This window comes from Hordeum vulgare, chromosome 1H (genome assembly GCF_904849725.1).
Source record: "Hordeum vulgare subsp. vulgare chromosome 1H, MorexV3_pseudomolecules_assembly, whole genome shotgun sequence".
Classification (NCBI taxonomy): domain Eukaryota; kingdom Viridiplantae; phylum Streptophyta; class Magnoliopsida; order Poales; family Poaceae; genus Hordeum; species Hordeum vulgare.
This window is the reverse complement of record NC_058518.1, coordinates 469,884,047-469,896,429: the sequence shown is the minus strand read 5'-3', so window position 1 is coordinate 469,896,429 and position 12,383 is coordinate 469,884,047. Positions and strand designations below refer to the sequence as shown.

The window sequence follows — 12,383 nt, the reverse complement described above, 5'->3', positions numbered from 1 at the left end:
AGATGAGGCCTTGAACAAAGGTTTCATTCTTCCTAGCTCTTCTCCTTGGGCTTGTCCCGTCGTCTTCGTCAAGAAGAAAGACGGAACGGATCGGATGGTTGTAGATTACCGACCAGTTAATCTGGTCACCATAAAGAACAAGTATCCGCTCCGCAGGATCAACGACCTGTACGATCATCTCGCTGGATCCTCAGTCTTCTCCAAAATGGATTTGAGGTTGGGATACCATCAAATCAAGATCAAGAACGGGGACATTCCAAAAACGGCTTTTTTTACTCGTTATGGCCAATACGAGTACACCGTCATGTCCTTCGGTTTGACCAATGCCCCAGCCACTTTCTCTCGACTGATGAATTCAATCTTCATGGAGTATTTGGATAAATTCGTCGTGGTATACCTCGATGATATTCACATCTACTCGAAGAATGAACAAGAACATGCCGAGCATCTAAGGCTGGGATTGATGAAACTTCGAGAGCATCGCCTTTATGCCAAGTTTTCAAAATGTGAATTTTGGTTACCAGAAGTGACCTATCTGGGTCACGTAATCTCTGGTAAGGGTATTGCTATCAATACCGAGAGAGTTCAAGCTGTCCTTGATTGGACTCAACCTGAATCGGTTAAGCAAGTTAGGAGTTTTCTTGGTCTAGCGAGCTATTGTCGCCGCTTCGTCGAGAATTTCTCCAAGGTTGCAAAGCCTCTAACTGAACTCCTCAAGAAAGATAAAAAGTTCGAGTGGACACCACAATGTGAGCATAGTTTTCAGGAACTGAAAAGACGCCTGACTTCCGCACCTGTGTTGCTGCCACCAGATTTTTCTAAGGACTTTGTTTTCTATTGCGACGCCTCGCGACAAGGATTAGGTTGCATTCTCATGCAAGATCGTCATGTGATCGCATACGCATCTCGTCAGTTGTGTCCACATGAGGATAATTATCCCACACATGACCTTGATCTTGCAGCTATGGTCCATGCATTAAAAACCTGGCGACATTACCTTCTGGGTAATCGTTGCGAAATATTCACTGATCACCAAAGTCTGAAAAATATCTTCACCCAGCCAGATTTGAATCTCAGGCAAAGACGGTGGGTTGAGTTGATCTCGGATTACGACTTAGGGATAACTTACACCCCGGGGAAGGCCAATGTTATGGCCGATGCACTAAGTCGTAAATCTTATTGTAACAATTTGATGCTACAACAAGGTCAACCACATCTCCATGAGGACTTTCGGAAGTTGAATCTTCATATCGTTCCTCAAGGATTCATTTCTACCCTGGTGGCGAAGCCTACTCTTAAGGATCAAATTATAGCTGGCCAAAAGCGTGACAAGGGTATATCACGGATCAAGGAGAATATTTTTAGCGGAAACGCTAAAGAATTTTCCATGAACGATCAAGGTGTTGTGTTCTTCCAGAATCGTCTAGTGGTTCCTAAGAACCCACATCTAAGGCAGTTAATCTTTAAGGAGGCTCATGATTCTCCTCTCACCATTCATCCCGGTAGTACTAAGATGTATCAGGACCTACGCCAGAGGTTCTGGTGGACTAGGATGAAGAGAGAAATTGCTGAGTTCATTGCTAACTGCGACGTTTGTCGGCGAGTTAAGGCAGAACATCAAAGGCCTGCTGGCACCCTTCAACCTCTAGCTATTCCTGAATGGAAATGGGATAAAGTTAGCATGGATTTCATTACCAGATTTCCTAAGACCAAGAAAGGAAATAATGCTATCTTTGTGGTCATTGACCGTCTTTCCAAAGTGGCTCATTTTCTTCCCGTTCATGAGAGTATAACAGCTAGCCAGCTAGCGGAGTTATATATCTCCCGAATAGTGTCTCTTCATGGTGTTCCCCTGGAGATTAATTCGGACCGTGGAAGTATCTTTACTTCTCGCTTCTGGGAAAGCTTTCAAAATGCCATGGGGACTCACTTATCTTTTAGCACTGCTTTCCATCCCCAATCAAGTGGTCAAGTAGAAAGAGTGAATCAAATCCTAGAAGATATTCTCCGAGCTTGTGTTATTTCATTCGGTATGAATTGGGAGAAGTGTCTTCCATTCGCCGAATTTGCTTATAACAATAGTTACCAATCAAGCTTGGGCAAAGCCCCTTTTGAAGTTCTCTATGGACGAAGATGTCGAACACCTCTAAATTGGTCAGAAACCGGAGAGAGGCAACTCTTTGGCCCGGATATGATCCAGGATGCAGAAGAGCAGGTTCGCATTATTCGTGAAAAGTTGAAAACAGCCCAGTCTCGTCAAAAGAGCCAATATGATCGTCATCATAAGGCTGTGACCTTTGAAGTTGACGAGAAGGCTTACCTTCGGGTTACACCTTTGAAGGGTACCCATCGATTCGGTATCAAGGGCAAATTGGCTCCTCGTTACATTGGTCCTTTTCGCATTCTTGCCAAACGAGGAGAAGTTGCCTACCAGTTGGAACTTCCTCCGCATCTTTCCAAGGTTCATGATGTTTTCCACGTCTCGCAACTCAGTCGTTGCTTTTCGGATCCTATCCGTGAAGTGGACCACGAAACGCTTGATCTCCAAGATAACCTTTCATACCGAGAATACCCCGTGCGTATTCTTGATCAAGCTGAGCGTACCACTCGACGTCGAAACCTCACGTTTCTTAAAGTTCAATGGTCAAATCATTCTGAAAAGGAGGCAACTAGGGAAAGAGAGGATCGTCTCTGACTTGAGTATCCTGCGTTATTCCCGACGACTTCTAAATCTCGGGACGAGATTCTTTTGAGTGGGGGTGAGTTGTCACATCCCTGACACCTTAAGCAAGTTAGTCTTGTGCTCATGTCTTCCTTTCATTTGCATCTAAGAATTTTCAACAAGATCAAAGAAAGAGGTGAAGGAAAACTCAAAACCCTAGCCACTACTTTAAATAAAGGAGATCTCAAACTAGTTAAAATCAATGAACCCAAAATGGCCTCAAGAAATGTTCAAACTTTCTGATAAATCATGAAAGTAAATGAGCATTGGAGAAAACTATTTTCTTGACACTTTAAGCATTTTAAATAAATGCAAAAAACTACTGGTTTCAAGTTTTAAATTTGAAAACAGAAACTTTAAACTTTCAAAAATGTTGAAAACTTTAGAAATGGTTGGAAATATTTCAACAAATATTCTAGGGTGCCTCAAATAAATTTTACAAATTATTTGGGAGCTGAAATAAATAGCAAATTATTGAAGTAGCTAAAACAGAAACAAAAACAGAAAAAAAATGGAAAACTCTTACGTGTCGCTCACCTGGCCCGGCCCATCTCAGCTCCTGTCGTCTTCCTCCCCGCCAGTGGGCAGCAGGAGGTGGCCGCCGCGTTCTCCGGCGCGGCCACGCACCTGTGCGCCTGCCTGGCCGCCGCCTCGCGCTGGCAAGCACGGGGATAAGCTTCCCGTGGCCGACCCTATCCATTCCCAGCGCCAGATCCCCCCTCCTCTCGGATCTCTCCTCCCTCCTTCTCCCGCCATTAGAGCCCGAGCAAAGCTCGAGCTAACCGTGCCCCTAGCCATAGGATCCCCTCTCTGAGTGCGCCGTTAGCTCCGCCTCGTCGTTCTAGTCCTCCCTGCAGAAGTCGAAGCTTCCCCAAGCCCTGCAACGCCCACGGCACCGTCGTCTTCAACCTTCGGCCGCTGGCGAGCTCTGCTCGATTCGTCGCCCCCAGGCCTTCCCCGAGCCGTCTAAACCCTGCTCTGCACTCCCCGTGAGCATGCGGTCCTTTCCCCTAAGCTCTCCCCGTCGATCCCCTCCTCTAGGCTAAGTTCCATCAGAGCCCGACGAGGACCGCCGTTGCAGCTCGTCGCCGGTAACCCTCCGGTGAAGTGCTGGTCCGTCTGAGGCTACCAACAGCCCTAGGACGTCGTGTAGGCGTGTTAGGTGCCCAGCCCCGAGCGTTTTGACCCCGTATCCGATGGCTTCGACAATGGCCGAACTTGGTCGCCGCCAAGCTCGTCGCCGGCGTTGATCCCGGCCACCCCAGCCCCTGGGGCTTGTTCCATCGTGCCCGCCATCGAGTGGTCGTTCCTCCCATGGTCTCAGCCGTGCGTTTGGCCCTCTGTGCGCCATTTCCGAGCCCTCCCAACGTTCTGGTGCTCGCCGGAGGCTCCCCGCCGGCGAGGACGACCTCGCCGCCGGTGGATCTTGGATGGCCTGAGGCACTGACGTGTGGGGCCAGCCTCTGGGAGATTAAGTTTAAAGAAAATAAATTTAATTAATCTGCTAAGTCACTCACATGTGGGTCCAGTGGGTTTAATTAACTAAGTAAGATTAATCCTAATCTAAAATTGACCAGAGAGACTGACCAGTGGGTCCCACTGGTCAGGTTTGACTTTCAACGACCTGCTGATGTCATGCTGATGCAATAAAAGTATTTTCCAGTATAAAAATAATTCCAGAAATGTTTAAAACTTCAAAAATTCATAGAAATTAATCTGTAACTCCAATGAAAATAATTTATATATGAAAAAGTATCAGAAAAATTCAAGGAATCTGAATATGCTATTTTCAATCATGTTTGAAAAAGTTACAGAACCCTAACATGTAGAATAATGAATAATTCAATTCTTATAATTACTCTATAAATGGAATTTGGAAAAATATTCAAATTTCAATATGAATGACATGATCACACACTGTCCTAATTACAAATCAGTACCCTAACATGACATCTCATGCATGTTAACATCAAGTTGATCTGAGCATGAGGTCGAATCAATTAAATCGGTATTCAAGAATACCTCGTTTGAATTGATATTTGAATGTGATTCAAATCAACATCAAACCTAACACATGTTGATTATAATAGTTTATCACCTTGCATTCTCATGCCATGCTCATGCATCATCTTGCTTGCATATGATTGTTATTGATTGTTGCCATTCATTTCGGTAGGATCCGCACCCCCGGATTCCACCGAATATCCGTCTGATGGATATTGTCCCTCCTCTGAGCAACAAGGCAAGCAACCCTTTTGATCATCCCGATAATTCCCATGTTCTTGCTCCTGCACTTATTTATTGTATTAGGATCAAATGCTTCAACTTCTTTTGCCACGTTAGTTGAACCCACTTCCTTTGCATGACCTAACCTTGTCAAAGTAAATAGCCGAACCGTGCAACCTAGCATACCTGGTAGTTGCTTGAGCTATGATGTGCCTTATCCTGCTATGCATGCTATGCTTAGAGTTGTGTATGGTCTGTCATCTGGGAGATGAACAGAATTGTGAGAATGTGTTCGGTAAGCTAAGGTTGTGTGTTGAACCTGACTTGGTAAAGGTACCGGTGAAAGGCTGTGTAGGAGTACATGGCGGGTTGTTTCATTGGAACCGTCCATAGAAACTGAGTTCCGTGTATGTAATCCAAGACTAGATACTACCACATGCTGGGTCCAGAAATATGACCCCGCTCGGCCTATTAAACGCGTAGTACTCGGTCCAGGAGTTGCAAGTAGTTTCTGGTGTTTATAGTAATGCTGGAGGCCGTGCATGGTGCTGACCTGAGAGGTGGGCCGTGATGCGGTAGGTAGTGGCACGGTGTACCAAGTGGCACCCGGATGGTGGGCTTGGGAACCCTGCGCACATCGTTTGAGGCCGTGGCAGAAACCTCGGCCGGACTTCTGTACGGGTTACTCTCAGATATGCGATAAACCTGGACTAGGTACTAGTGTGGTTAACGGTCGTGGCCGACTCCCTCGCTGGGGTTCCGCTTGAAGGTTGTCGAGGTGCATTACGTGCACATGGCGATAAGTGGCGAGAGCGTGTGTGATGAAGTACACCCCTGCAGGGTTATGATCTATTCGAATAGCCGCGTCCGCGGATATGGACTACTTGGAGACATATGTTGTTCATAGATAACTTCAATGGCTACTCATAAAATTGCCAAGATAAGCGTGAGTGTCGTGGACGGCATTTCCGTACAGAGACGGAATGATTCCACGATAGTGTATTGTTGTGGTGTTAGTGGACTCGTGTGCGAGAAATCAAGTTGTCAAAATTATTTAAAAATGCAAGTTGTCTAGCCACGAGTCAAATGCTGGCTTTCCGCATGAAACCCCACAATACCTTTTGATACCTTGCATGAGTAGTTAGTTATCCTAAAGTCTTGCTGAGTACCTTCGTACTCATGTTTGCTTAATACATGTTGTAGAGGTTGCTAATGACCCTAATGGAGGGTTCTTCGTAGACATCGACGACGACGAGTAGCTGGTGTCCCAGCTAAGATCTGGCCCTACGTTGGATCTGTAGTATAGTCAGGCCATGTGCCTTCTAGTTGCCGTGTCTGTACTCAGACAGTTTATAACTCTTCCGCTGGCTTGTAACTGAATGACTGCTATTATGGGTCGTGAGACCCTTAATGTGTAATATTATGTGTGCGGCTCTTCCGAGCCTCTTAAATAAAGCTTGTATGTTTATGGTTATGTTGTGATGCCATCGATGTATCTATACATATCGGTATGCCATGCGTACGTGTGTCGTACTTGATATGTATGGGGTTCGATTACCTAGTCGTGAACTTTAGTAGCACTCCTTACAAGGAAATGCCCCTTTGTGATCCAAGGAGCCTTGGTAGTTCTCTACTGCTCCGGACACATTGGTTGACCGGCATGTGTCCTTCTTAGCTGTTGTGTCTGTCCCCTTTGGGGAAATGTCACGCGATGTAATGGAGTCCTTGTAGCTTGCTACGACTCGTCTACATTCGCTGATGACCGACACCTGCTTTGTTGGGTCATGTATGCATGTCCTTGTGCGGTACTGCCACTTTGGTTTATGACTAGACATGTTGATCCGGGTTCTTTGACATTGGATTGCTAGCGACAGTATCGCATACGTGAGTCAAAAGACGCAAACGGTCCTGGCTAAGGTAAGGTTGCAGCCGTGGAGTTAACCGTACGTGAGACCACAAAGGGATGCGATGTGTTACAGGCTGGATTCCTATGGCTTAGGATCGGGGTCCCGACAGTAGCGGTGGTAAGTATTTCCCTCAGTTTGAGAACCAAGGTATCAATCCAGTGGAGGAGTATCTCAAGATCCTGCACAAACACAAAAACTTGCTCCCAACGCTATGAAGGGGTTGTCAATCCCTTATAGATTGTTTGCCAAGTGAGAACTGAAAGCAACAAAGTAACAAAGCAAAATAAAAGCGAAGACGTAAACGATGGATGTGAATAGACCAGGGGGCCGTAGTGTTTACTAGTGGCTTCTCTCATGAAAGCAAGTAGACGGTGGGTGAACAAATTACTGTTGAGCAATTGATAGAACCGCGCAAAGTCGTGAAGATATCTATGCAATGATTATTTCTATAGGCATCACGTCCAAAACAAGTAGACCGATACTGTTTGCATCTACTACTATTACTCCACACGTCGACCGCTATCCAGCATGCATCTAGTGTATTAAGTCCATAAGAACAGAGTAACGCCTTAAGCAATATGACATGATGTAGAGGGATAATCTCAAACCAATGATAAAAACCCCATCTTTTTACCCTTGATGGCAACTACTTGATGTGTGCCTTGCTGCCCCTACTGGCACTGGGAAAGGTCACCACATGGCAGAACCCAAAACCAAGCACTTCTCCCATTGCAAGAATCAAAGATCTAGTCGGCCAAACAAAACCCAAGACTCGGAGAGACTTACAAGGATATCAAATCATGCATATAAGAAATCAGCAAAGACTCAAATATATATCATAGATAATCTTCTCACAAATCCACAATTCATCGGATCTCGACAAACACACCGCCAAAGAAGATTACATCGGATAGATCTCCATGAAGATCATGGAGAACTTTGTATTGAAGATCCAAGAGAGGGAAGAAGCCATCTAGATACTAACTACGGACCCGTAGGTCTGAAGTGAACTACTCACGAGTCATTGGAGGGGCGATGATGATGATGAAGAAGCCCTCCAACTCCAAAGTCCCCTCCGACAGGGCGCCGGGAAGGGTCTCTAGATGAGATCTCGCGGAAACGGAAGCTTGCGGCGGCAGAAAACTATTTTCGAGGCTCCCCTGATTTTTTGCGGAATATTTGGGAATTTATAGGCCAAAGATCTAGGTCAGGGGGCGGCCAGGGAGGCCACAAGCCTGCCCCCCGCCGCCTCCCCCTGGTGGTGGAGTGGGGGCTTGTGGGCTCCCTGGAGCCCACCTGGCTTGGCCCAAAGGCCCCTGATCTTCTTCCGTTTGGGAAAAAATCATTTCGGGATTTTTCTTCCGTTTGGACTCCGTTCCAAAATCAGATCTGAAAAGAGTCAAAAACATGGGAAAAACAGGAACTAGCACTTGGCACTAAATTAATAACTTAGTCCCAAAAAAGATATAAAAGGTACATAAAACAACCAAAGAAGACAAGATAACACTGTGAAACCATCAAAAATGATAGATACGTTTGAGACGTATCACCTCTAAACCTCTCCTTTAAAAAAAACCCAGCGCACTACAAGGATACCCCCTATAAAGCAACACATTTTTTACAACATTTTGACTATAAGTTGCCGAATTTCCCATAGATACGGATATAAGCGTTGTAGCATATTGCAGGTTGGCCTTGCCCCTATCGTAGTATACATATGAAAAAAGTAAACAAATGGAATGAGAGAGAGGGAGACACATGAAAAAGGAAGCCCGCGATTCCGCTCTTCTGTGCCAGATCACCACCATCTCTTCCTCCACCTCGCCGCCGGATCTCCCCCTCCCCTCCTCCCACCTCGCAGCTCTGGCGGCTGCCGGATCCACCGCATCCCACAACCTCGAGGTCCCCATCAAACCACGACACCCTCCCATCCGACTCAATCCGGTGCTTGCGGCCACCCAAGACCACCCACGACCCTCCCCCTAGGGTTTCGGGTGCCGGCTCCGGTGCCGATGGCCATGGCATCCTCCTCTCATTCGGTGAGTGCATCCCTTCCCCTCGCTACGTCCTCTCTCCCTCCCCCTTCCTCTAACCACTATTATCCTCTTCTCATGTACACGTGCAGGGAGGAACTAGCTGTGTGTGAACTCCACCATGACGCTGCTGATGGTGATGATGTGATGTGCCGCGGCATCGACGAGGATGTGCTAAGGCGGGAAGTTGAAAGGGAATACATGACCATGAAACTCGATGGCACGGTGCTGGGGGTGGAGGACATGGCCAACACGGCGCTGTATGTGGAGTCAGACGAGGCTAGGTATGTGACCGTGACTTGGACTTCAAATTACCCCATGAGTTAAGGCTGAACCTCCTATGTACCTAAGTGTTGGGTAACCACTACTAAACATCTGAATTTATCCAATGCTACCTCACCCAAAAAGCATCAAGATAATTGACCAACCTAGAACTATGGATTTAGTAGCCTCTTTGTTCTGTAGAGTTTTTTATTATCTATCTCTTGCGTGCTACTTAGATTTAATGGTATGATAGGGAAGGACGCATAAACAGACAACCCCTACATGCACAACACCAGTCACTGCCTTGAACACACGTCCAGAATTAATGCCAAAGATCGATAAATTTGAATCTTGAATCATATGTTTTGAAACACCAACCAATTATGTTGCAGGGATATGTCGTAGAAGTGTCGTATCGGTGCAGGATACTGCACTAGGGGTGATATGCCGGGATACGCGCGAGATACGCTTATCCATCGTAGCACATTTTATCAAATTAAAATAAAGCAAAAAATAAGAGAATACGACTAGGACACGCAGGGTACATTAAGGATATGTAAGGGCATTTTAGCACTCGATCTCCGGCCCATCAGAAGGCGTACTCGATGGATAGATAAACCTAATCCCTAGAATCCTTCCTCTCGCTGTAATGTTGAAGTTGACAAATCGCAAGACTAGTTTCATCGCATCTCCAGAGTCCCTTACGTCGCCGCCGCCGACACCTCACAACGCAGTTCATCTCCATTCTCTAAGTCTTCTTCATCCAGAATTTGTACTGTACGCAAGTAAGCTTCGATCCATTGCTTCAAGATATCTATTTTTAAGCATGTTATGGATTAGGATTTAAGGGATAATGAAGTGCATATATTTATCTTAATGTTAGGGAATGTCGTGTAGGTCAAACAACTTATCCTATGTTGCCCGATCTGGGAGTGGGTATGGTATAGTAATGTCGTCCATGATCTGGGAGTGGGTATAAGGTTTTCCCTGTAGTGTTCTGAGGAACACAAGGACTGCATCAAGGAGTTGGCACATGAAAATTAAAAATACACCAACTTTTTTATATCCATGATCAGGTTACTTTATAAACGTCAATTTTCTAACCCTCTAAATTAATCATTTTTTATGCTGATTTTTTATGTATTTGTACATATACTCGTCGTATCCCCATTAGTCTATTTCAAGAAAATGTCGTACGTACTAGTATCCCTGTACCACGTAACATAATTGACAAGCCATGTAAATAGGATTCAGTCGTATTTGAATATGTTTAATCCTTTTTTATAATTGTATTTTTATGGTATCAATTATTCTGTACTGTAGGGAGCTCTCAAACTGCACAGAGTCAAGATTAATGCTATGCTCCCATCAATGATTCCAGCGGAAGATATTTGTAACCTCAAGTGTTATACAAGGTTACTATCGCATTGCTGAATTTAGAGCAGAACACAACCACCAGCCAGCACCCCCATCTACCATGCATATGCTGAGATCTCAGAGGGTGGTTACTGAGGTAGTAAGAACTGAATGCAACTCCTCAGAAGATTCCACAACACCTTCAAGTTTTTCTGGTGTCTCTTTAGTACAGCAGGCAGGAGCTTTTAGAAATGTTAAATTCTCCCTGCAGATTACAGAAGTTCCCTTTGTTCAAAGCGTATGAACAATATGCAACCTGGTGATGCAGGAGGCGTTGTGAAGTACCTGCAGAGCATGTAGTTAAACAATCCGTCTTTCTTTTATGCTGTCCAGCTCGACGAGGATGACAAACTGACTAATATTTTCTGGGCCGATTCCAAATCTAGAGTTGATTTCAGCTACTTCAGTGACGTGGTTTGTTTGGACACAACCTACAAGATAAATGCACATGGAAGGCCATTAACTCTCTTCCTTGGAGTGAATCATCACAAGCAAATTTCCATATTTGGCGCTGCTTTGCTTTATGATGAATCAGTGGAATCGTTCAAGTGGTTGTTTGACATGTTCAAGATCGCTACAGATGGAAAGCAGCTGAAAACAATCTTGACAGATCAATCAATTGCAGCAAGTGCTGCCATAAGGGCAGTATGGCCAAGTACAATTCACTGTCTTTCCCCATGGCAAGTGTACCAAAATACTGTCAAACACCTTAATCACATCTTCCAAGGCGCTAAAACATTTGCAAAGGATTTTAGCAGATGTGTCTATGATTATGAGGATGAAGAGGGTTTCTTGGTAGGATGGAGAACCATGCTAGAGAAGTATGATCTAAGAAACAATGAATGGCTTCATGAGTTATTCGAAGATCGAGATAAATGGGCATCCGCGTACCATCAACATGTATTCACCGCAGATATAAAAAGTTCATTGCAGTTAGAAAGTGTTAGCAATGTCTTGAGAAAGTACCTGAGTCCACAGTTTGATTTCTTGTCTTTCTTCAAGCACTATGAAAGAGTTTTGGACGAGTCTTGTCTTGTCTTTTGGCAATGTTTACGAAATGTGAATTCTGGGCACTTCATGTTCATATGACACTTGTGAAAAATGAAGATTTGGTACGGTGTCGCAAAACCTATAATATTCTTGGTAATTCATAAAAAACAAAGATTGCATTCTGTTTAACATTTGTATGTGAAACATCATGCCTCTATCACTACTTGTGTAATCTCAATGCATTGTGTATTAACAGTTCATTTTCTTATTTACTTTGTAGATTCAGAAGATATATGGATGAGGCAATTATACTTCAATGATGGTGATGGTGTTCTGGTTCATGATGACGATGACAGATGCTTTTAGTTTTAGTTAAGTTAGTAGGGATGTTGTTCCTCTTGGATCATGTTGCTCAATTAAGTTTTTGTTAAGTTGTAGGGATGTTGATGGATGGTTTCAATTTAAGTTTTGTTGTCAAGAGAATATTTACATTATGCATCACATTTGGATGATGTTCCTCCTGTAATATCCCCTATTGTAATCCAAAAGTTTATCAAATATATGATTTCTCTCTTTCGTACATATATTTTCTTATCTTTTGCTCATTTACTATACATAATGAGAAGCATTATGTGGACCATTAATTTAATTGATGGGAAGAATAAGCGTTGCATATTCTCTGTTGTCAGGCAATTAGATTTGGATTCATGTACATTAAGTACAACATATAAAAGTGTTGTAAAATTCTGTTTTATGTGTTGTACTCTTGCAACGGTCCATTTTACCAACGGAAGTATAAGCGTTGCATTATGCGCTAGCAACACT

At 44.3% G+C, this 12,383-nt stretch overlaps 1 long non-coding RNA gene across 1 annotated transcript; it reads left to right on the top strand.

Annotated features, from left to right (window-relative positions):
* The first annotated feature begins 8,819 nt into the window (after nucleotides 1-8,819).
* LOC123415424 lies at nucleotides 8,820-10,616 on the top strand. The gene is made up of 3 exons (XR_006615148.1): nucleotides 8,820-8,894; nucleotides 8,981-9,172; nucleotides 10,476-10,616. It is a non-coding gene; the product is annotated as an uncharacterized LOC123415424 (long non-coding RNA).
* Nucleotides 10,617-12,383: the final 1,767 nt, after the last annotated feature.